This window comes from Pogona vitticeps, chromosome 2 (genome assembly GCF_051106095.1).
Source record: "Pogona vitticeps strain Pit_001003342236 chromosome 2, PviZW2.1, whole genome shotgun sequence".
NCBI classification, from domain to species: Eukaryota; Metazoa; Chordata; class Lepidosauria; order Squamata; family Agamidae; genus Pogona; species Pogona vitticeps.
Genome location: NC_135784.1, coordinates 229,766,030 through 229,789,635, shown reverse-complemented (window position 1 = coordinate 229,789,635; position 23,606 = coordinate 229,766,030). Strand labels below are relative to the sequence as shown.

General features: G+C 40.8%; 1 protein-coding gene across 2 annotated transcripts in view; it reads left to right on the top strand.

Annotated features, from left to right (window-relative positions):
- Window positions 1-8,038: 8,038 nt before the first annotated feature.
- JAK2 (Janus kinase 2) overlaps window positions 8,039-23,606 on the top strand; it is a 97,095-nt gene continuing 81,527 nt past the window's right edge. For both annotated transcript variants that reach the window (XM_020801535.3, XM_020801536.3), the window contains exons 1-2: window positions 8,039-8,176; window positions 8,769-8,848. The gene's annotated coding sequence lies outside the window, so the exon portion shown is untranslated. The remainder of the gene's footprint in view (window positions 8,177-8,768; window positions 8,849-23,606) is intronic.

Below are 23,606 nucleotides of genomic sequence, written 5' to 3'. Positions count from 1 at the left end.
GCGATTTCGCCCGCGCTGGCCCTGTGGGGGGGTGGGGGAGCATCGCAAGGGTCCTGGAAGGCTCCCTCAGACCCTTGCAATGCTCCCCCCCACGGGGCCAGTGGGGGCGAAGTCACCACCTTCGCTCCATAAGATGCACAGACTTTCTACCCCCCTTTTGGAGGGGGAAAAAGTGCGTCTTATGAAGCAAAAAATATGGTAGTTATATACATAGTTACGGCAGCCAGAATTCTATATGCTAAAAATTGGAAAAGACCAACGGTACCGAAACAAGAAGATCTTATTGAAAAGATACGGGAAATAGCCGAAATGGACATTTTATCAGAAGTCATGAAGGACTATCCCCTGCAAAAGGCAAAGAAAGATGGGATCTATTTAACAAGTGGACTGAATCAACAGGCAGCTTGTGAATAGCATATATTGAAATGAGAACTCAATCTAGAAGGCAGAAAAGAGTAAATAGAATAACTTAAAATCTTGATATGGCAATAGGTACAGAATGGATGGAAGTATGTCATTGTCTCCCCTCTTCCTCATCAATTCCAATTCCCTTTTCCTTTCTGTCATCCCTTATATTAAAAAATAAAAAAATATATTAAAAAAATTTTTTTAGAGAACATCAGTTTCCCACCTCTCCCTGACAGGTTAAATGTGATAATACCAAGGTCTCTATTTCCTGTTGATTGAATAACATTGACATCTACATTCATGGCCTACATTCATTCTACCCCCATTTGCACAATTGGAAACATTTTAATGTCCATTCCCTATCCATGATTTAACTTTAATCAGTGAATATTTTGTTCTGTTAATAACTTGCATATTTTGCTCCCCCCAAGTCATAAAAGCAATAGACTTATCTTAAAAAGAAACAGAAGATGGAAAATTGTCTTTAAAAGGGGTTGAGAAACCTCAAATTTTGCTAATTCTTACATTTTCCTTACTTTTGGAGCTTTTTTTGTCCTACATAAGGGAAACCAGATCTTTTAGATTACGGCATACCATTTATTCATTAGTTCATTTTATCGAGCACTTAATATGGGTAAGTATCATGCACTTTAGTTTTGGTTTAGTTCCACTCTACAAACAAAACAAATTAAGAAGGAAGGGAAAAAGAAAAAGGAAAGCAGGCTACCTTTATAAAATGGCACCCCCACAATATGAAAAATACTAGTTTTTTACAGAGTGACTCTTATTATTAAATAGCTACATCCCATTAACATATCTCTTTTCTCTCTCATTATGTGCACTATTCCTTAATCTCTATTTTCAAAACATCTCTCAAAAAGGTCTCTAATAAAGAACATGCCTTTGAATCCTATTAGCAAAGTATGTTAAGTTTTCCTGGTACTAGAGATATGTGGTAGTGATGTTTCTTTCTAATAATCAGGTGTGTTTGATTTAATCCAGAATGAAAGCTCAACTTCTTACTCCCCTTAAACTATCAATCTGCACAGAACATCTTGTTCTCCCTGTAGCAAAGCCAGGCCCGGGTTTTGTACACAGAGGACAAGCAGAATATGTTTAAGTGCCTTTTCATTCTGTTCCAAGTGAAAACAAAGCATACCTTTGTGAACCAGAGATACCACAATATATTGTATGTGGAGGGGAATTTTTCTATCTGGAGGTAATCCTCACTCTATAGGTTGATTCACAGATACTGAAACATCACTATGCACTGCAGCTACTAAAAGCTTTAGCATGTATGTATTAGGGTATATGTCATGCATTTCCTCCTACATTGGTATGGTATGAAAACTATTTCCAAGCACTGAGACCCTTAAAACTGCATAAGGAAAATGTATTTCTCTGTGATTCCTTTAAAAAGAGAATTAAGAACAGAATGACTTAAATCTGCTCTTGTATAACAAAATAACATTTACCGATAACTTAATCTCCATGAGTTTTGAGTGGAGTAAAAGAGGCACTATATTTCTTTGCTCAGTTTTTGGATATTTTAAAATCTAATCCAAAAGTCCACTCACCATCTATTGCTGTATCTATCCCTGTTTGCACTTTCTTGTCAGACTCAGCTTTCTTGCTTTTTTGTGTCTAATTTTAACAGAGGAACGGTTTCCCTAATGCTGAGTTTAATCATGGATTATCCTGGGTTCTGTCTCTTTCTTTTCAAGAAGTTAATGATGCTGTTGCAAGGAAATAAGAGAAGTGTGAATTTGACAATTCATACAAAACATTATTAGCCAGGTTTTCCAGTTATAGCTCCAGATTGATAATGTTCAGTTTCATGCATCTTAATAAAATATGATCTGTAAATGAAGCTAAACACTTTTTCAAAAGTCCTGCCCTAGTAAAGCAAATGCCAGAATGTGGAAAGGTAACCTAGACTCTAGACTTTAAAAATTCCAGGAGTTAAAACAACAACAACAACAAACTACTCCAGGTATTTCTAGATGTTATGAGCAGTAGTTAGACTAATGTCTTGAGATATCCATATATGGCGGGCTTTGGATATAATTTTTAGTACAGCAAAACATAAGCATATGTATAGGATTAAGCTGCACAGCATTAAACAATATATTTATTTTATTTATTTATTTATTTTATTTATATCCCGCCTATCTGGTCGTGTGAGGACCACTCTAGGCGGCTAACAACATAAAAATAGAACAATAAAATACATATAACCATATTACTTAACAAAAATAAAAAGAAAGAAAAAAAAATTATTAAACAAGATAGGAGAGCTATAGGGTAGGGAAAAATCGTCAGGAATTATCTGTTGGGAAGGCCTGCCTAAACATCCAAGTTTTTAATTGTTTCTTAAAAATACCCAGCGAGGGAGCCGCGCGAATCTCAGGGGGTAAGTCGTTCCAGAGACGAGGAGCCACCGCCGAGAAGGCCCGATTTCTAGTCTTTTCCTTCCGGGCCTCCCTCGGCGTTAGGCTCCTCAGTCTCACCTCCTGGCTCGCACGAGTGACACGGGTAGATCTTGGTGGGAGGAGGCGTTCCGCCAAGTATCGAGGTCCTAAACCGTTTAGGGCTTTATATGCAAGCATCAACACTTTGAAGTTGATGCGGAAACGGATGGGCAGCCAATGCAAAGCAGCCAGGGTGGGGGAGATATGTTGGTATCTTCTCACTCCACTGAGTAATCTGGCCGCCGCATTCTGCACCACCTGTAGTTTCCGCAGCAGTCCCAAAGGTAGCCCCACGTAGAGCGCATTACAGTGGTCTAATCTTGAGATTACGAGCGCATGCACCAGGGTAGTGAGGGCCCCAACATCAAGGTAGGATCGCAGCTGGGCTATCCGCCTAAGGTGGAAAAAGGCGGTGCGGACCACGGACGCCACCTGGGATTCCATAGTGAGCGCCGGGTCTAGATGGATCCCCAAGCTGCGGACCCCGTCCCTGGCGGGCAGGGTCACCCCCCCAAAAGTGAGGGAGTTTCCCAGATCCCCTATTGTGGGGGCGCCCACCCTTAGTGCCTCCGTCTTGTCCGGGTTCAGCCTCAGCCCGTTCTCCTGCATCCATTCCAGTACGGTCTCCAGGCAGCGCTGGAGGGACAGAACGGCATCTCCTGCGGTAGGTGAAAAGGAGATGTAGAGCTGCGTGTCATCCGCATACTGATGGCACTGTGCTCCACACCCCCTGATGACCCCACCCAGCGGCCTCATGTAGATATTAAACAGCATTGGGGAGATGATCGACCCCTGTGGAACCCCACAATTGAGACTCCACGGGGCCGAGACATTCTCCCCAAGCTGTACTCTCTGGGGACGGTCCTCCAAGAAGGAACGGAGCCAGGCCAGAGCCCGGCCTCCTATTCCTAACTCAGAGAGCCTCCCCAGGAGGATACCGTGGTCAATGGTATCAAAGGCCGCTGAGATATCGAGGAGGACCAGCAGAGACATTTTGCCCCTGTCGGCCTCCCTCAATAGGTCATCGCACAGGGCGACCAATGCCGTTTCTGTACCGTGGCGCGGCCTGAAGCCCGACTGGAATGGATCCAGGGCATCTGTTTCATCCAGGAGCGCCTGAAGCTGATCGGCCACCACCCTCTCGACTACCTTGCTTAAGAAGGAAACATTGGCGACGGGCCTATAGTTGCCAATTTCATCCGCCGCCAAACTAGGTTTCTTTCTAATGGGCCTAATGAGTGTGTCCTTGAGGGCAGATGGAAATCTGCCCTCAAGGAAAGACCCATTAATTATTACCGTGGCCCATTCCGTTGTTGAAGGCCTGGCTGCCTTGATTAGCCAGGCCGGGCAAGGGTCCAAAGAGGAGGTGGTGGCACGACAGCGGTCAAGTGCCCTGGCCACAGTATCGGGCGTGACAGGCTGAAAAGAGTCAAAGGTCACCGGGCAAGACGGAGCGCTGGACATCTCTGCTCGACTCACTGTATTCAAAAAAGGAGAGAGGTCCCGGCGGATGGCCTCCACTTTTGATTTAAAAAATGCTGCAAATTGGTCCGGTGAAAAACTAGGGGGAGGCCCGTCACTCGGGCCAATTCCGGATAGGTCGCGTACTATACGGAATAATTCCGCCTGCTGATTAGCAGCCTCGCTTATCCGGTTAGCGAGATATGTTCGACTAGCAGCCTTTACCTTCGCTAGGTAAAGGTTAGTAGCGACCTTGACAGCTGTACAATTGAAATCCGTCGGGGCCTTTCTCCACTTGCGCTCTAGCCGTCTCCTGACCCGCTTCGATGTCCGGAGATCCTGGTTATACCAGGGCGCCGGGCGATCTCTGCGGCGGAGAGGGCGTTCAGGAGCGATCGTGTCTACAGCACTAGTCGCGGCGGTGAACCAGCCGTCGACCAGAGCCTCGACAGGAGCGCCAGCCAGGTCAGCCGTAACCCGTCTCATGGCTTCCTGGAATCCAACCGGATCCAGTAGCCTTCGAGGGCGGACCATAACAATAGGTCCCTGCTCCCTGCGAGGGGGGAGAGCCATTTTGAGGGTGCATTTTATTAGGTGGTGATCCGACCATGACAAGGGTACCGACTCAAGGTCAGTCACCATCGGATCACTCTCGCTCCCATTGGTGGAAAAAACCAGGTCTAATGTATGACCACCCACGTGTGTGGGGCCGTTGACATGTTGGGACATGTTCGAGAAGGCCATGGTCTCCAGGAACTCAAGAGCTGGCCCGGAAACCTCTGCCCCCGCATGCACGTTAAAGTCCCCCAAAACCAATAGCTTCGGGGAACCCAACAGTGCCGCGGAGACAAAGTCCGCCAGCTCCGGTAGGGAAATGGCTGGGTCGCGGGGAGCACGGTAACCCAGCAAAATCCCAATACCGTCCCTGGCCCCAATCGACACGTGGAGAGCCTCAAGACCCGGCTTTACCACCGAGGAGCGCCTAGCTACCTCCAAGATGGATTTATAAACAATGGCTACTCCCCCCCCCCGGCCCTCCAGTCTACCCTGGTGTTGGACAGCATAACCGGGCGGACAGATGAGAGCGAGGGGGGGACCCCCCTCTCCGCCAATCCATGTTTCGGTTATGCAAGCCAGGTCTGCATCTTCCTCCAGAATAAGGTCATAAATTAGCTGGGCCTTGTTAGATACAGACCTGGCATTCAACAACACCAGGCGTAGAGTGGAGGGCAGACTGGTCTGACTACCTCGGTACTGGGGGTTGGTCTCCGTCTCAGAGCAACGAACAGCCTTTAAACATCTGTTCGCCGTTCTTCTGACACGAGTAGGGACGGAGCCAACGCCATACCGCCCTCTACCCGTAATCACGGAGATGTTTTGGGGCCCCTCGCTGGGAGGGCAGGCCTTCCATTCCATGACGAAGAAAAGGGGGGGAGGGAGAGAAGGGAAAGACAAAAGGGGGAAGGGCTAATAACGTAATATAAATAACACAAATAACAAAAGAAAAAATAATTAATTATACAATACAACATAACAAAAATAAAATACATCAGTAAAGAAACATAAAATAATTAAAGAGAAAAAATTATTAAATTAACTTAATTTAAATTAATTAAATTTAACAAAACAAAAAAAAATTAAATTTATAAGTTAAAAACACAATAGCAGTCCCCACATATGTTCCAAAACCTAAGTTTCCAAAACCTAAGTTTCTCCACCTTGTAGCCTTGTCCTTAATATCAATGGTGGTACTAATTTATAGTCCTTGTTCAATATAGCTTGATTTCCAGCAGTATTTTGAAAAAAAGGCCTTATTGGAAAGGCATCTTCTTTTATACTTCATGTCAACCCCACATACAACATATTCCAAGTCATTAATAACATTCAAAACCAAGCTTAAACATCTAGGTGTTTTAAGTCGTTACTGATGTCACATATTTTCACCTATTCATTCAATGGTCTTTGTATAGTCTTCATACTTACTCCAGATTTTATCTCATTGTTCAATCATTGCTTTATAAAGAGAGACACTTCATGAACAATGGTTTTATTACACACTCAGTCCAGAATTTGGTTTATGTGCCTCTTTCATCACTTCACATTACTGACTGCCATTATAGTCACAAACATAAAGTCAGACATCGAAAAAGCTTTAGATTGCTGACTGACACAAACACAAAGCTCTTTTCCTGCTTTCACATATGGTTGTCTATTATTTACCACAGAAGACACAAAAGATATCCAGATAATTATCTCATTTCTTTTATCTTCTTAAAGTGTAGTCCTTATAGTTCCATACTGAATATACTCATGCACTTTCATTACAGCTTGTCATCTTTTTTTTTTTTTTTGTAATTATAACCTGCAATGGACATAGGTGTACACACCTGTCAACTAGGGAGAATAATTGACTGGGCTGGTCCTACTTTTAGGAAGAAATAGGTCCCTGTCGATATTGGCAGGGGATGACAGAGACAGCACTCCACCTGAAACCCCAATATTCTCTGCTGCTAAGTGTGCCCTAAGGCCTGATGCTGTGTGTCGCCCTCCCCCCAAGTTCTTCGGCTGCCTCAGGTAAGATGAAGTTGGTTGTTCATCCAACAGGCTTCAGCACATGGAGCAGTGAGGAGGCTTCTTGCCCCTCGCTTCAGGCAGCAAAATGCCTTCGGCTGTCCCTAATCTAATAAAGTGGACTCTCGCCCTTGAAAATGTCTGCCCCAGTCAGTCTCCCTTCTTGTAAAAGTTGCCACACAGTTTTGTTTTTTGTGGCAACTGATATAACTCAGCTGTCCCTCAGTGTCAAACCGCTCACACACGGAAGGGGGCAACATGTGATCCTGGACTAACGGAAACCGCTTCCTTTCCATGCCAGACATCGAAAAAGCAAATTTTCATTACAGTGTCTCACAATCAGGCTGTTAAGTGTGTAAGAAAGCGATGGGGCCATTTTGTCCCGCCAAATGTTCTGACCCCTCCATTCTAAAGAACCGCAAACAGTATGACGAAGAGCTAGGGAATCATGGGAGTTGTAATCCAAAGTACCTGGGGAGGGACAGGCTATCAGGCCAGAACGAAATACAAGTGAAACTATAAAACTGAAAAAGCCGAGTAAGGTAAAGGTTCCCCTTGACATTTTCAGTCCAGTCGTGTCTGACTCTAGGGCGCGGCGCTCATCCCCGTTTCCAAGCCGTAGAGCTAGCGTTTGTCCGAAGACAGTTTCCGTGATCACGTAGGCACGGAGCGACGTTACCTTCCCACCGAGGTGGTCCCTATTTATCTACTTGCATTTTGCATGCTTTTGAACTGCTAGGTTGGCTGCACCTTAAAGACAATCTATTTAATTTTAGCGTAAACTTATGTTTTAAAGACTAAGTGCTGTATTTTAACCCCAGACTCCCTAGTGTAAAGCACCAGACAAGCCCTCTTTCTCCGGCACGGGAGGCCACCCTCCGCCCACCCGGCGGGCTGAGGAGGAGCGGGCGAGCGAGCGGGTCGGCCCACGGCTCCTCCTCCCGGTAGGCAGGGTGGCCGCCCTCGGCCCTTCCCGCGGCGCTCCTTCGCCCGTTCTCGGCCCTGCGTGGTGACGCAGCTGAGGGCGGACGCTGGCTCTCCGAAACCCGGCCCTGCGGAGGGCCTCGCTCTCGGGAGCGCGCTGTTGGGCGGCGGAGGCGGCCGCCGCTGTGTCCCCTTCCCCACCCGTCCCTCGTAGGCGAGAAGCGAAGGAGGAGGGCCGCCGCCGCCGCCGAAGGCCCGACCCGGATCATTTGTAGTGCCCGAGGAATAACGGGCAGAGGGAGGTGCGCTTCCTCCTCCCTGTCCCTGAGCGCTGCGCAGAGGTAAGAGGAAGACCTCCGGAAAGCCACCAGTAGCAGCGACCGCCGCGGCCGCCACCATTATTGTGGGCGAGCGAGCAGGGAAGTCTTCGTCTTTGGCGGCTTCGTGTATTGTTGTGCCTATTTCCATGCAACGCGTTTTGCAGGCATGGGCGTGTCGCAAGCCGGCCGAACTTGCCGCCCGTTCCTTTCCCCAGGGCGGCGGGAGAGGTTGTTGTGGGGTAGGGGGGAGGGGAGGGGATGGAAATGGCTTCGCGGTCAGACAGGCGATGTCTTGGAAAGGGGGAGGGAAGGCGGTGGAGAAGGAGGAAGATAAGGAGGTTCACACATACAGTATTTTTTTTCCCGTGCTAGCAGTGAACTTCGGGCGGCGGGTATGTCGCCGATCTGCAGCGTCCTTCCCCCTGCCCCGAAAAATCCTTCCAGATTCGGTTTGTCTCGAAAGCAGACGAAACCGAATTAGGATCTTGCTACACTTGGCAGAGAAGAGACCAAATATTAAGCTTCAGAGAGTCCAAGGGCTAGCATTGGCTCCTCTCGTGGCTGATTTGTCACTTTAAAAACTCGTATTAAAAACGAGGATTCTCTTTTTCAGGTAGTAACATCAGCCTTGGGCAGGGAGATGTGAACAGTTTCTCCATGGATAAAAGAGGCCTCTCTTCCATCTTCCCCAAGGTGGGTAATTTTATTTTATCTCTGCTTTGAGAGCGACAAAGTATTGCGTGTCAAATGCATAATGCCTGGGTGCAGCTCTAAAATACAGCGACTGTTTATGCTGTTGTAAGAACTTAGTTCTGCTTCTCTTATATCCTCCTGACAAAGTGTAGTCTGCTACTGCAGGCTAGTTTCATTTTGTCTTCCTTCTGCCTCTCTTCTACAATATTTAGCTTATTTTCTAACTGATGATATATATATTTTTAAAGGAAAAGTGGTGTACAGTGTTGAAGAGGATGTATAATGACTCACTTGTTCAGAGGAGTGGCTGGGGGCAAGAAATAAAATATGTAGTTTCCACATGAATCTGGGAGACAGTATTGTAGCATTTTCTTTGACTTGCTTTCCCTTTCAATTTCTGGAAGGGATGCTTCTTGAAACTACTGTACTGATTTTATGTTCAAAACAAAATGCGTTTAAAGGGAATTTTTTTAAAAAAAGCAAATAGACAATGTAGTGTGCAATTTCATAGATTATTTTTTAGCTCTTGGATTCTCCCCTCCCCAGTAAACTTTTCCTCTTAAGTTGAACTCTCACTTTTCAAATGTTAATATGGGCAAACTGGATTTGATCCTCATTGAGGTGCTCTTCCAACATTTCCCCCTTTAAACGAAACAAGAAAAAAGCAATTGTGGATGAGTGGGAGGCTACTTCTAATAACTGCAGCTTTGTGTTTATGATTTCCAATGTGATGGAAATCATCTGGGTAGAAGGGGGTTATGCTTCCTCCTCAGTGTTTGATGCAGTGTTGTAGCTACTTTTCTATTTGCCCTGTGTTGTGCAAATTGCTATACTGCTTATTTTAAGGAAAAGGTATACGCTACATAAACACTGTATGCACAAGAAAGTGAGGAAAGCATTGCTCTCGGAGGATAAGGTTTTGGCTTCCTTATCTACTTAATCTTCTTGACATACATGGTATGATTATTGCTTGATAAACTGCTACCTCCTTTGTGTCATTTCCTTTGGGGCAGGTTTGTGTTACTGGCAGCAGAAAAGTTGCTACCAAGGCAAATACGTAAAGCAGTTCATCTTGCTCTCTGCAAATGATGGTGATTAATGATACTGTACTGTGATAGGATGGAGGGATTGTAGTGTTACTGTACTTTGAAAAATGTCTTGTGTCTTTTAACTGAGAAAAGTGTGTAAGTGCATGTTTTTAATAATGTGTCAGGCAACAACAAAACAAAAATAAAAAAGAGAAAAATGTTGTGACATCTTAAAGACTAACTGCTACAGACCAGATCTGAAGAAGTAGACTTGTCTTGGAATGCTTGCATCAGAATACATCAGTTAGTCTTTAAGTTGCCATAATATTTTTGTCTCTGCCCCCGCTGCTGCCATTTTTTGCCTGACATGCTAGCATAGAATAACATGGCTACCTCTTCTAGGATAAAGTGCATACTTTAAAAAAAAAAGCTATTAAAATAAATAAACATTCTAGTATAAATTGAATACAAGTTTAATTTTATTTTACTTGCTTTTTAAAATTAATAATTTGGACAGCCTCTCAAACACTTAGGACTAATTGTACTATTCATCATCTGATTCTTTTTTGTGTCAGATATCACCTGTATTTCTCCAAGAATAAGACCTAACTTGAAAATAAGTCCTAGTATGATTTTTCAGGATTGCCCTACCTCAAAAATTAGCCCCAGTTAAGTGAAACCCGCCCTCCACCATTGTGCTGCATTGTGCGGCAACCAGAAGAAGATGATATGACTGTATTTGAATACAGTAAATGTAGATTGTTGTACACGGGGGGGGGGGATATCCCTTGAAAGTAAGTCCTAATGCATTTTTTTGAAACAAAAATTAATACAAGACCCTGTCTTATTTTCGGGGAAACACTGTATTAATTTGAAATTGATTCTTTTATTTGATTTATATGTTCTGAAGCATTGATTTCTTCTACATTGATTCCCAGGTATAATTATCAGTGCTAATCTCTAGGTTATCTTCCCAACTCATTTTAACCCTCCAATTGATAGTATACAATACCAAAGAAAGAATATTATGTAGTTGGCATGCTTCATCCACTTTCTGCTCCAGCGAAGATTTGATCGAGGCTTCAAAGGGAAGAATCTGTCTAGCCACTTGTCTTTAGACAGTTGCTAGTGTTGTGAAGTATGTCACAAGCTAAAGCTTACCTGAGGAAAGGAATGGGCAAAAAGCTGTAGGTCTACTGCTGGTCATCTTTTTTTCTTCTCTGAAATGCAATGTTCTGAGTGGCTTCACAGATTGGTTGATAATCTCTGCTGCTGTTGCTGTTTTGACTGGTGTTATCCTTCCAGTAACATGTTAAGGTATGAATGCAGCTGCATATCTGCAACAAACTATGTAGAAGAGTTTTGCCTTGATCCAAGCTTCATGTACACAAATTTTTGACGATGTACACTTCTTATGAACACTTCCTGAGATTGCTGGGATGGGGAGAACACCAAAGTATATGGGTTTCTCATGTGGCAAGCATGACTGTTGTGTGAAGCTAAGAGAATGTCTTTGTATGAAGCTGGGACAGTAAACTTTTAAAGAGCTTATCAGGGAGAAGTGTTTCTGTTCAAATGGAAAACAAAAATAGAGTACTGTCGTACCACACATAATGTGGCCCCCTGTAGCAGCAATTCACTATAGCATGCATACTTGGGCGGCAATTTCGTGGTACTTAATAGGCCTGGGGCCTGGTGTACTTGCTCCATGCTGGAGGTAGACTGGGTCTCCCAAACTCCTGACATTGAATGTAATCTTAAAATGACTCAATTGAATAGTGGTTTGATTAGCACTTTCTTTTTTTTAACATTTCCTGAGCATTAAGCAGGGTATTGCTGCAGTATAGGATGAATTAGCATACTTGCTACTGAAGAATTGCTGGATTAATAATAGAGTTGAAATATGGTAATGGACAGAAATTTTTGTAAAACTTATGGCATCAGAACATGCTCAGTTATAAAAAATGCAAATACAAAAAATCTAAAGGACACTACAGGCTGTTGAGTAACAGTATGCAATGTTATTTTTACCCTTGTTCAGTGACAGCTGATTACATAATGATTACATTTTTTTTGATTGTAGAGTTATTATATTGGCCCTGGTGTATTTTTCAATTGACAACATATTTTTAAAATAATTTCATTAAAAGTCTGTTTTAGATTTTGTGAGATGAAGATAATTCAGATGTGAAAAGCAGAAATTACTTGAATATAATTTATTTGTGTTCACAGAAAGCAGATTAACAAATTTGTGAAATGGTTTTGTGTGTTGATTATTGCCCTTTTTGAAGAGTTCATTTCTTGTGTATAGAATATCCAAAAGCAACACAGTTCTACTTCTGTGGAGCATCCAGTAGTAGAACAGTGGTATTATGCAACTGCAGTTACACTTTTTTAACGTTATCCATTTTTTGCCAGAATAAAGATATGAAGTTCTGCAAGGCTTTATTTTTTGTCAAATATGTATTTGACTCATTTTATTTAATGTGTGATGTGGTTCTTCCCAGAGTGAAACACTGTTCCATGAAATATTGAGCCATTCATTGCTCTCAGACATATGTCAAATATATTCTGTTTCTTCAATGTCTAATGCCTAACTGATGCCAGAGTAGAATTTTCCACTCTCTCAGTGTACCCAACAGTATTTAAATCACTGAAAAGTACAGATACATACTGTAAGTAATATAAGAACCTAACTCATTGGTAGAATTTGAGGATTAGAAAAAAACTAGTGAATTTCTTTGGCCTTGTGTGCTGAAGAGATGACTTTTTAAATAAAGATGGGTTGGAATATTGACTTCTACAAATATTGACTTTGTAGAAAAATAAGCTCCATTGTCTTCTGTTTTCTCAGAGTATAACAAGGATCGAAAGAAAGAAAACTGTACAAGTGATTTGGTTCTTGCTATATTGGGAAGGAGAAAATTTTATCAGTGGAATCTAGGATGATGAGGTGGGATACTTTTGGCCTTCCTGATATTTTGACATGTAGGTCTTATAATTGCTTAGCTATGCTGGCTGGAGGTTCTGAGAGTTGAAGTCTAAACCGTCTATAAAAGTCATACTAAAAAGATACAGAATCATTCACTTAAATGGTTGGTTGCAGACTTACATGATCTAAAACAAAAGCTTTCAGATTAATACATGATTACCTGAAAAAGTGTGTGCTACTTAACTATAGTATATATGAATGCAAACAACATAAACATTTTGCATTTTATTTACTTGCTATTTTCTCTTCAGTATGTTGTACTACAATGAATGCTTAATTTTCTGATCTATGTTATTCTGTTTTTAATTCAACCTTGCATGGGTACACATATTTTAACACAGTTTAATCAGGCTTTTCAGTATGGATAAAGTCCTGGTGAATCTTGACATTAGCGAGACTAGGTCCTTGTTACAAGTTTAATTTGTCACAAACGTTGTCCAGTGTTAATTCAGGCTAAACTGATATATCCTCATTTTAAACATTGAGATACTACTATTTTTTTCTTGCTATATATCCCTGTATGTGGCACATAGAACACATTTGGGGATACTGGTGTGATGTTTCATCCCATTGTTTGAAATAACATTTTTATCCTAATTTCTGTTCTGATCTTATCCATGCTTGTAAACTTACTGCAGATCTTCGCAAGGCAAAAGGAAAAAGTGATGAACCCAATTAGCAGCAGGATGTATCAGCAATGTAAAGTAGAAGAATAAGGAGCTAGCTTATTACTAATCACTGTAGCAGTTCAGAGCTTATTTTGCAAATGTTTTTATATTTGCTTCCATTGTAGTGAGTGCCACTTATCTGTAAACATAACATTGCATGACTGGTGCCAGTGCGAGAAAACATCTGATAATGCCATCTGCAAGAATATCATCTGTAAGAATACTGTGTTCACACCACATGCTAAGTCAGAATTCTTGAGAATCTTAGTTTATTGTTCATAACCAAGCACTTACCATTATTGTTTTCAGTCACCTTTGCTTGACTCCTCCTTCAAGTGGAAGTGGCTAAACCAACCAGCAAGTTATTAAGGTGAACATTCTTGTTGTTTTCAATCTATGTTTCTGGACTTGTCACTCCTCTAGCAAGCAAGATATTGAAGCTGGTTTCTGAATCTAGACTTATTAGAGAAGGAATGTGTAAGGGTCTGGGTTTGGCTATAAGATGAAGCTTTTGTGTCTTGTAAGGTTCTGGTTAGTTTTTTTGTGCCCACTTAGAGAAGGAGATAGGTAGGAATGATTGAGTAGCATGCTTGAACTTACATCTGGACAGAAATCTTCTGTATGGGGGCTGCATTCATACAAGATGGTAAGCCTGGCATTTTTAATGCAAATTTGGCCACCATGTCTTGACAACTACATGACCTTGGCATTCTTGCAGATTACGTTATCAGATATTTTCTGGCATTGGCACCAATCATGCAATTTTATGCACTAATGATAGTAGACAGTACAAAGACACCATTGACATATTGACAGCAGTGCAATACTGGGTGGCATTTTGGAAATGTACAGTCTCCTGTTTTGAGCATCTGGCAACCACTTGCCTTTTGGTGAGGAAATACGTACATTTATTTGCTGCAGCTCTGTTGAAAATTAGTGGGGAATAACTGACTCATTGGTTTAGATTTCTGAGAATACAGCCCTTAGAATCTGTGAGTAATAAACAAATGGGTTATAGAGAGATACCAAAGAAGAAACAAGTTATTTTTTAAAAGCACATTTATAACTATAAGCTGGTATCGCAGCTGTTATGAAAGTCCAAAGATAGTGAACAGTGTAATTTTAAACCTTTGTAACTTTTGCACTGAAGGTAAGCTTTAGAAAATGAGCACTCTTTCAAACCAGTAGTTGTCACTTTAGGAATGGGAGTGTCAAACTCTCATGCTAATATGTGAATGAAGTTTTGTCTTATTTGATGTTTCCTTACTCTAAGATCTCTGCCACAGTTAAATATTTGGGGTAATTAATGACATAGTAGCTGCTATTACCCTAGAATGACAATTTTTGAAAGTTGTTAGTGATGTTTGATGTTGTTAGTGTTTGGTAATGAAAAATTGTACAGTGGTGCCTTGCTTAACGTTTGCTTCGTTTAACGTTTTTTTCGCTTAACGTTTATTTTTTCAGAGGCAGATTGTGCTTCGTATAACATTTTTCCCTATGGGCGATTTTCGCATAGCGTTTTTGGGACCATGCTTCGCTTAACGTTTTTTGTTTTAGGTCCCCTGCTTCACTTAACGATGTTTTTGTTTTCAATTTTAAAAGTGTCTTAGAAGGGTCCAAAACGGTTCTAAATGCTTGGATTCGTTAGAGGACCCCTTAAGTCATGTGCAAACCTGATTTGGCTTTGATCTGACGTTTCGTTAATTTTTTGTGAATTTTTGTTTTTTGGCCCATAGGAACCAATGGACCTGTCAAAATCTGACAGCTCCATGCTTTCCTATGGGGGAGAAAACAATTTACAAAAAATTAACGAAAGTTCAGATCAAAGCCAAATCAGGTTTGCACACAACTTAGGGGGTCCTCTAACGAACCCAAGAATTTAGAACAGTTGCTGAGTCTTCATTAATTTTTTGTGAATTTTTTCTTCCCCCATAGGAATTAATGGAGCTGTCAGATTTTGACAGCTGTCAAAAGTTGGGGAAAAAAATTCACCATTAATTAACGAAAAGTCAGATCAAAGCCAAATTAACTTTTGCATCCGTTTTAGAGGGTGCAGAAGCTAATCCAAGCATTTAAACCCATTTTTGACCCTTTTATGACACACTTAATTTTGCAAAAATTGACTTCGCAAAGCCATTGAAACGTATTGAGTCAGCTACAATACCTTCCAATGGAGGATACATTGTATCGTTTAATGATGTTTCCTATGGGTTTTTTCGCTTAAGGACGGCAATCCGTGCCTATTGGAACGGATTAACCGGTTTCCAATGCATCTCTATGGGAAATGGTGTTTCGCATAACGATGTTTCGCATAACGTTTTTTTTTGAACCAATTAAAAACGTTATGCGAGGCACCACTGTATTTTTCATTGCTCAGGGATCAATTTACATTTGTAATTATTTTATTGGGAATTTGTCATGACTGTTCTTTGGATTGAGGACATAATGTAGTCCAAAAGAACAAATGATATACAAAAAGTGTATGAATTGTATTTTTTAATTAACTAAGCTGGGTATAAACATTCTTTTTGGCCCAAGGACTTCGTGTGACATCGGAACTTTCTGTCCAATGCATTCCAATGAGAGAAAATTCAAAAAATCACCAAAAATTAAAGACAACTCAGAACAACATCAAATTAAGTTTGCGTAGGGTTCAGGAGGTGGGCTAATGATTGCAAGCATTTAAAACCTGTTCCAAACATTGTAAGGCACTTTTACAGGAGCGAAAAAGGACTTCGCAAAGCCATTGAAATGTATTGAGTCGGCTTCAATACATTCCAATGGAGGAAACATTGTTTCACTCAACGATGTTTCCTATGGGTTTTTTCACTTAAAGACGGCAATCCATTCCAATTGGAACGGATTAACCGGTTTTCAATGCATTCCTATGGGAAATGGTGTTTCACAGAACAATGTTTCACACAACGTTGATTTTTTTGGAACCAATTAACATCGTTGTGTAAGGCACCACTGTACACTTGATTGTGGATCTTATTTACATCTTTGTGCACTTTCCCTTTAGTATAGTTATTACTTCAAACGTATTTACATTTCCAGATTCTGAAATCATACATCCACAGATACTTCCAGTTCTTCTTCACTTGACATTTCCTAAGAAGACATCTTACTTTGCGATAGGTGGATTAGCAGTTTCTTAATAACCTTCTCAGTAATTTCAGTAAAATTATAGCAAACCATCCTTTGAGGTCCTTGTTGGTTTATCAGAGAAGCTAAATGGAGTAGCCTGATGATTCCATTAACCACTGTCTGGTTCTGGTTTGAGAAAATCCCTTAATGTGATTACAGCTGTATTAAGTGTCGAATGATGTCTGCAAAGCTTTGAAGAAGTGGCAGGTCCCCTATGGATTACAACCTGACACTGCTACACATATTCTTTAAGAAATAAAAAAAATTTGATTACACAATCTTCAACTTCTGTTATTAAAGGCTCTGGCATATCCTGAGTGTCCCAAAGGCTTCGCAGGGGCAAAAGGCAAGCCTTAAAAACTTGGGGGGGGGGAGGAATAGGAAATTTCTTCATTTAAGAGCATGAATTTCTGTTGCTGGATATGAATATTAACATGCATAAATTTACATCAAAAGGATTTTGGCTTTATGTTATTTCTTGATTTTTTTGTTACTGTGAAAGAAAACTTTAGGATTGGCATAAAAGAAAATGCTAAAAATGTCCTTCAGAAGTAACTAGAAAGGGTTGCTAATATAGTTATGATTCAATAAGTGACATTGGCTGAAATTGAGGAGTGAATTGCAATTAGAGTAGGCCCATCGAATCAGTGGAGATTTGGTAAATTCCACTGATCCATTGGGGCTTACTCTAGTTGCAGCTTGTATTGAATTTCAGCCACCAATTGATTTAGAACAAAAAAAAGTTGTACTATGTATTCCTTTGGGTATTGATTCTAGCAGCACTAGAATTCTGATACTCTAATATTACTAACACCACAGTTTGACTGTATTATAACAAAGACCTTTTGATCTTATGTGTGGAATACACTGCATCAAACTATCATGTTGTATTAAGCCTTTGATCGCCGATCCATTCATGCTTCGCCTTCTTTTGGAATGTCAAGAATGGATGGCATTTTATTTTACTTTTGTTTCTTAGCCAATGCTTTTATCTGAGAAATGTGCTTTCCCCTATTCAGAATAATGCCACTGTGGCTGAGTGGATGTATTGTAAATTAAAATACATCAGTAACAGATCTTTAATGTGCTCATTAGGTGGCAAGCCTCAGTTCCATATCTGTAAGATGGGAATAATAGTTTCCTACTTCACAGGGCTGTATGAAGATAAATGAGAGGTTTGTAGAGTAATATTTCACATAGAGATATAACATTGGGATAAATATTCCCACTCCACCCCAGGCAATTACACCTCTAGCTTTTACATCTCTGTGTAAAGCAGCACTGGCAAAATGCCTGTCATTGTGATAGGAAGAGATAATGGAAGGAGCATCTGGCGGTGGTGTGTCTTGCAAGGCTATGTTTGTCAGAATCACTTCTCAAGTTTGCATCCTTAGCTGCCTCTCAAGATTGCTGTGATCGACTCTGTTTCGCAGGACTCAGTACGACAGAGAAACAATTATAATTTTAATATTTTCTTTTATCTGTACCAGAACCTTGTAAAACAAGTTAGGCAAAGAGACGGTGAAAGGGCCAAGATAACCCACTAGGCGTTGTGGCTGGGTGGAGATTTGTTCTGGGTCCTGGGTTTTATGTCCAGTGTGTCAGCCAGAGCACCATTTACTGGAACATGCCAGAGTGAGTTTCCTAATATCACTGCAATAAAGTTGTGCTATCCCAAGAGTCCAAACACAGCACCTCTAACTCCCTCTCCAAATTTAAATTATACTAACTTCTGTTTACTCAAACGAGAACAAGGTAAGGAGAGGAAAGGGGGAAAATATTCAACAGGTGATCATTGGCTAGACATATACATTATTAGAAACTAATTATGTGACAAAGAAGATATCATTCAGAGTTTGCATCAGAAGAACAGGCATTGATGCATAGCTAAAGTAGTGAGATCTGACCATTGAATGATGAGTAGTGTGTTTTTATATTTCCACCCTTGAAGTGTAAATCTTCTGATGGTACTAAGAGTTTGTAAAATTCAGCAGCACTGGCCATCGGTTAAGTTCCAGGCTTCAGGAGTGTGATTTAAAATCATACATATTTACAGATGTAAAATATTTTTCTAATACTGTACCATGTTAATCACAAATGCAAAAAGGGGCTACCCCTGGACATGCCCACATGACATGCCTCGGAGAAGTGCTGTCAGTATTGTCCATGTTGCATACTAGGAGTTTCCCCACTTACCTTTTTGCTTTTCTCTCTCCCTTGTGAATATTTGATGATAGTGACTGATGCTTCATCATGTAATTTGCTACCTAGTCAGTATTTGAACATTGCCTTATGTCCTGTGTAAGTATTTGGTACTTCTTTGGTTTGTGGTCTTCAGTGCTTTTCATGTATGTTATTGAACTAACAGCACTTGTTTGGCTTTGGATATCGTAATGCATAGACAGACTCCGGGAAAACAGTAGGCCCTCATTTAGATGTAACTAATTTTTCTCATAATTTTGGTGGGTCTTATCTACAACTAGATGTAACCCAGTATGCTTGTAGTATGATAGAGTAGCTAAGAAGAATAGCAAGAATTACTATGGCATAAGCTTTTATAAGTAGACTTCAGTCCATGAAAGTATTAATATGTATGGTGTCACAGGTTTCTGTTTCCTCCTTATCCCATAAGAGACTTGCCATACGTCACTGATGGCAAACCTATGGTATGCGTGCCACAGCTGGCACACAGAGCCCTCTCTGCGGGCACACGAGCCATAAGTGGACAGATCGCTACCCCGGCAGCCAAACCTGAGGAGGTGGCTGCAGTCGTGGTGCTAGCGCCCTGAGAAGTGGCAGGCCAGGATCCAGAGCAGCTGGTGCTGGTGGGGGTTGGGCACAATTGGAGGCGGATCCTGAGCAGGGTCTGGAGGCACCTCCCTGCCTGGGATTCTCCCTTCTGCTGCCACTTCTGCCCCCATCACCTGCTGGATGTATATTTTTTCCTCCAGTTTGGGCACTCGGGCTCAAAAAGTTTAGCCATCACTGCCCTTGGTGTTCTCTTGGAACTGACACTATGATGACTTTTGCCTGGTTCCACGGACTGGTTTGGTTTGATCTGAGCAGTGCACCATTACAGATTCAATTGCTTACTCTAATTAATGGGAGTACAATCTACATCTCTTTCACGTACTTCAGCAATTATCTTGCCACCCACAAAGTGTAAACTAGTTTAAATCAAATACATTTATTGTCATTGTAAGTATATACATAGTGTACCCATACAATGAAATTCACACAGACACCCAGAGACCAGACCCACGTGCACACACATAAAAAATCCCCAAACACTCCCCACCCACTAAAATCCCTCTCTTAAGAATACAAACATCTACACCACAGGCCAAGTAACACTGTCCAACTATTCTCTACCGGTGGTCCTTAAGCTCACATAGTGTGTGTCATGCTGTTGCTTTCAGTAAATGACACGAAAGGCGTAAAGGGAGATGACAACTTAATTGTCTGTTGGAGTCATGAGAATCATATACTATGGATGAGGAATATTTCCCTGACAAGAAAATGTAATAGATGGGAAGTGCAATGAGTCAGCATTATAAGAAGAAAAAATTACGTTGATTTGAAATGGCTGCAAAGAAAAGTGCAAACGATTGATGACAGAAAAATAATTATTTGGAAAGGGGCTTTTGCAAACATCTTCATTCTAATTGGAAATTTCATTGGCACACAGTCTTACAATCTTTTGGTAATATGTAAAAATTTTTCCATTTATTTAATCAATGTTCATTTTTAGCTCTTAACTTTTAAGTATTGGCAGACATATATTTCACAGTTTTCTCTCAATTTCAGTTGCCTGTTATTTTGTGGCTAAGTTTGTTGATTTTCATACCGAGTTGAGAGATTTATCACTAGTAAGGACTATCCCAACTCAGTTAAACAATGTTTTTTTACCATAATGACTGATTTCTGAGTAGTTAAAACACCGTTTAGGCATATGAAGCAATACACATCTTATTCCTTATGACACAGGAAACCACAACAAAGGACCAGAATTTTATCTTGGAAGAAATAATGGCTTTGCCACTGTCTGTGGTCGCTAACAACACGACAATAATTAAACAAGTCTTTGTTTGGGGACAAGGAAGAGCACAGGTTAACAAGTTTGCCATAGTAGGTTTAATATGGAACTGGTGTGAAATAAAAAGTTCCATGTTTACTTGGCCACCTAGTATTGGCTTATTACTTAGCTTCTTTTCCATTTTAAGTTTAACAGAGAAGCATGAGAGCTCAATATGATGACTGCACTGACCTGGTACACTGTTTCATAACTTCAGTTGCTGGGTGATTTTATTACCTTCTGGCACCGTTAGTCACTTCCTCTCTCAGGGTTGAAGTTTTTGCCTTTATTAAAAGATCTGCTCTTCTCCAGCAAATTCCAAATGCCATTGGACATCTCAAGCTTTCTTGCTCAGTAGTCAGTAACCAGCAAATCTGTGCTACAGTATTTGTAGATCTCCCTGTTTATCACAGGGAACTGATCTTTTGGCTGCAAGGGAGAGATGCTCAGAGGATAATGTATTCTGCCAGACCTTATTTTGGTTTTGCTGCAACGGTTCTTGCTCCCAAAGAAACAAGCATCTGGTCCTTTTGAAAAGCAGCCTCTTTGGCAATGAGAAATTTTGCACACCATGTCCAAGCCAAGCTGTTTTGGATTGCAGATTTCAGGTTCATTATTTATCTATATAATTAGTTCTATACCTTGCTGCTTCATTTGCAGCAAAGTTGTTTTCTGTAGCGTTAGTTACATTACAAAGTAATCTACGGAATTGTGTTTGGGTATGCATGCACATGCACAATGATACCAGTTGCCTTTTGTAGATCTCCAAACAGCCTCTTGAATATACACCTGTTTAAAAAGAGCTTCATCAGACATTCTTCACCACAGAAGACATTCTGCTTTCAGCAGAGACCTCTTTCAAGACGCAGCAGATTTGTTTGTCATGTCTTTATTACTTATTTCATTTTGTTTTCCTTCCTCTCTGTGGTCCAAGTCACACTATGTGATACTGATTCTACCACTTAGTGCTGGCTAGACCACGGAGTCTAATAGTTAATCATTTATTTATCGGTTCCCATTCAACTCTGTTTAATTTAGGCTGATGAATGATGCATACATCTAATTATATTTATATGGTGTTCTTCTACATTTTGAAACAATGCCTACAAATCAGATAATACTGCTGCAACCAAGACTATGTATATTTCTTCATATTTTCCCCCCAAAATTTTACAGATTGTCAGAAAAATGTCTCTTACTGAGAGATGACAGAAAGTGACTGAAAATAAGATATGTAGAGGGGGAAAACCTTTCTGTGGTGGGTAATTGTAATAAATAGTGATATTAGAATGGTCTGAAGATAATTTAGTTCTGTGGTTTCATTCCTATGTTGGGAAATGTGAAAACTGAATAATCTCACAGTTAAATGGGGAAACAGAGAATGGGTAAGAGAGCCATTGTGCTCTAGTAGTTAGAATATTGATTCAAATTCTGACCGAGCTATGAAAATCAACTGTTGCCCTAGGGCCATCTTATTCTCTCAGCCTGATATACCTCGCAAGGTTTTTGCACAGAGAAAGTGGGGAAAAGAGGGAATGTGCATGCCACAGTCGAACTCATTGAAGAAAGGAATATAAATGTAACAAAGAAATAAAGTGATGATGGTACTGTATATGTGTGAAGAACTGTACTACCAAGTTGGCAAAAATTGCATAAACTAATATGCATGTGGAAAGTATAGCGCAACGTAATTAGTTATTTTTGCTACCACAGAAGTGTTGTTACATTAAATTATTTGCTTTGACCAAACATATAGTGATGACAGCAGTCATATGTATCAGACTGTTTGTGTGTAATATAGCTGTAGTAATGTATTTTTAGAATTGCTGCAGTACCTATGAAAATAGTTTCTAACTTGTGTTTTTACCAATCTGTGTTTTTTAAAAGTTAATAGATGCTCTGTGTAAATACATGTAAATATTAGTAGTGACTTCACAATTATACCTGTGCTTTTCTTTGAAAAAAGAGTTGAATTTCGATTAAGAATTCCAGTTTTTTATTTTAAAATAATAATTTCTGATTTTTAGTAATATAAATGTATCTAGTGCATTTAGATATTATGGGAATTCTGGAGTAATGTAAATAAATTATTATGTTATGCATGCTCCTTGGTTGCTTCCATGTAGCATCCATCTCTTGTGTAAATGACACACAGTGGACTTCGCTGAAATTACTGTGGGCTTCCTGTCCATAACGAGTTTAGCAAAATGTGTGTTCCTTTGTTATCTTGCCCCTTATGAGACAGTAATAAATCATGGTTTGTTCTGGACTGGTTTGCATGTCATGATGAGCTAGCCTTCTGCAGATACATAGAGTGCCTTATATGAGCAAAATGGTGATAGATGCAGCCTGATCACTCTCACTTGCATCAGTAATGATTCGGCTTCAGGAGGCAAGATGCTAGCTTATCTTGGTAAACCCAGAGTTCCCAAAGATTCCTGCTTTAGCATGATGTCCAAACATATTCAGTAGTTTGTGAGGAGAGAGGCACAAAAGAGTTGTTGGTTTGCATGCCGTACTAAACCAACTATAGTCAGAAAGTCTGTTGTCTTGCTTAGGTTTCCCTAGTTGCAATGGGAGTGATCAGATGGTGCGCAAGAGTATGTTATTGTTATGGGCATGGAGAATCATTATATAACATCATAATTCAGAAACTGGGAAACTGCCCAGGAGAACTGCCCTGAGGACAAGCTGGGTTATTGTGCCAGCATACCTGCCAACTTCTGGCTTTAGCACTGACTTGCGTTCCTAGGCTGGGGAAATGTATTTTTTCTTCAAAACTGATATGGGAGCAGCTAGTATTTCATTATGTTTTTTTTTCCTAACCTGGAGAAACACAACAATGCTA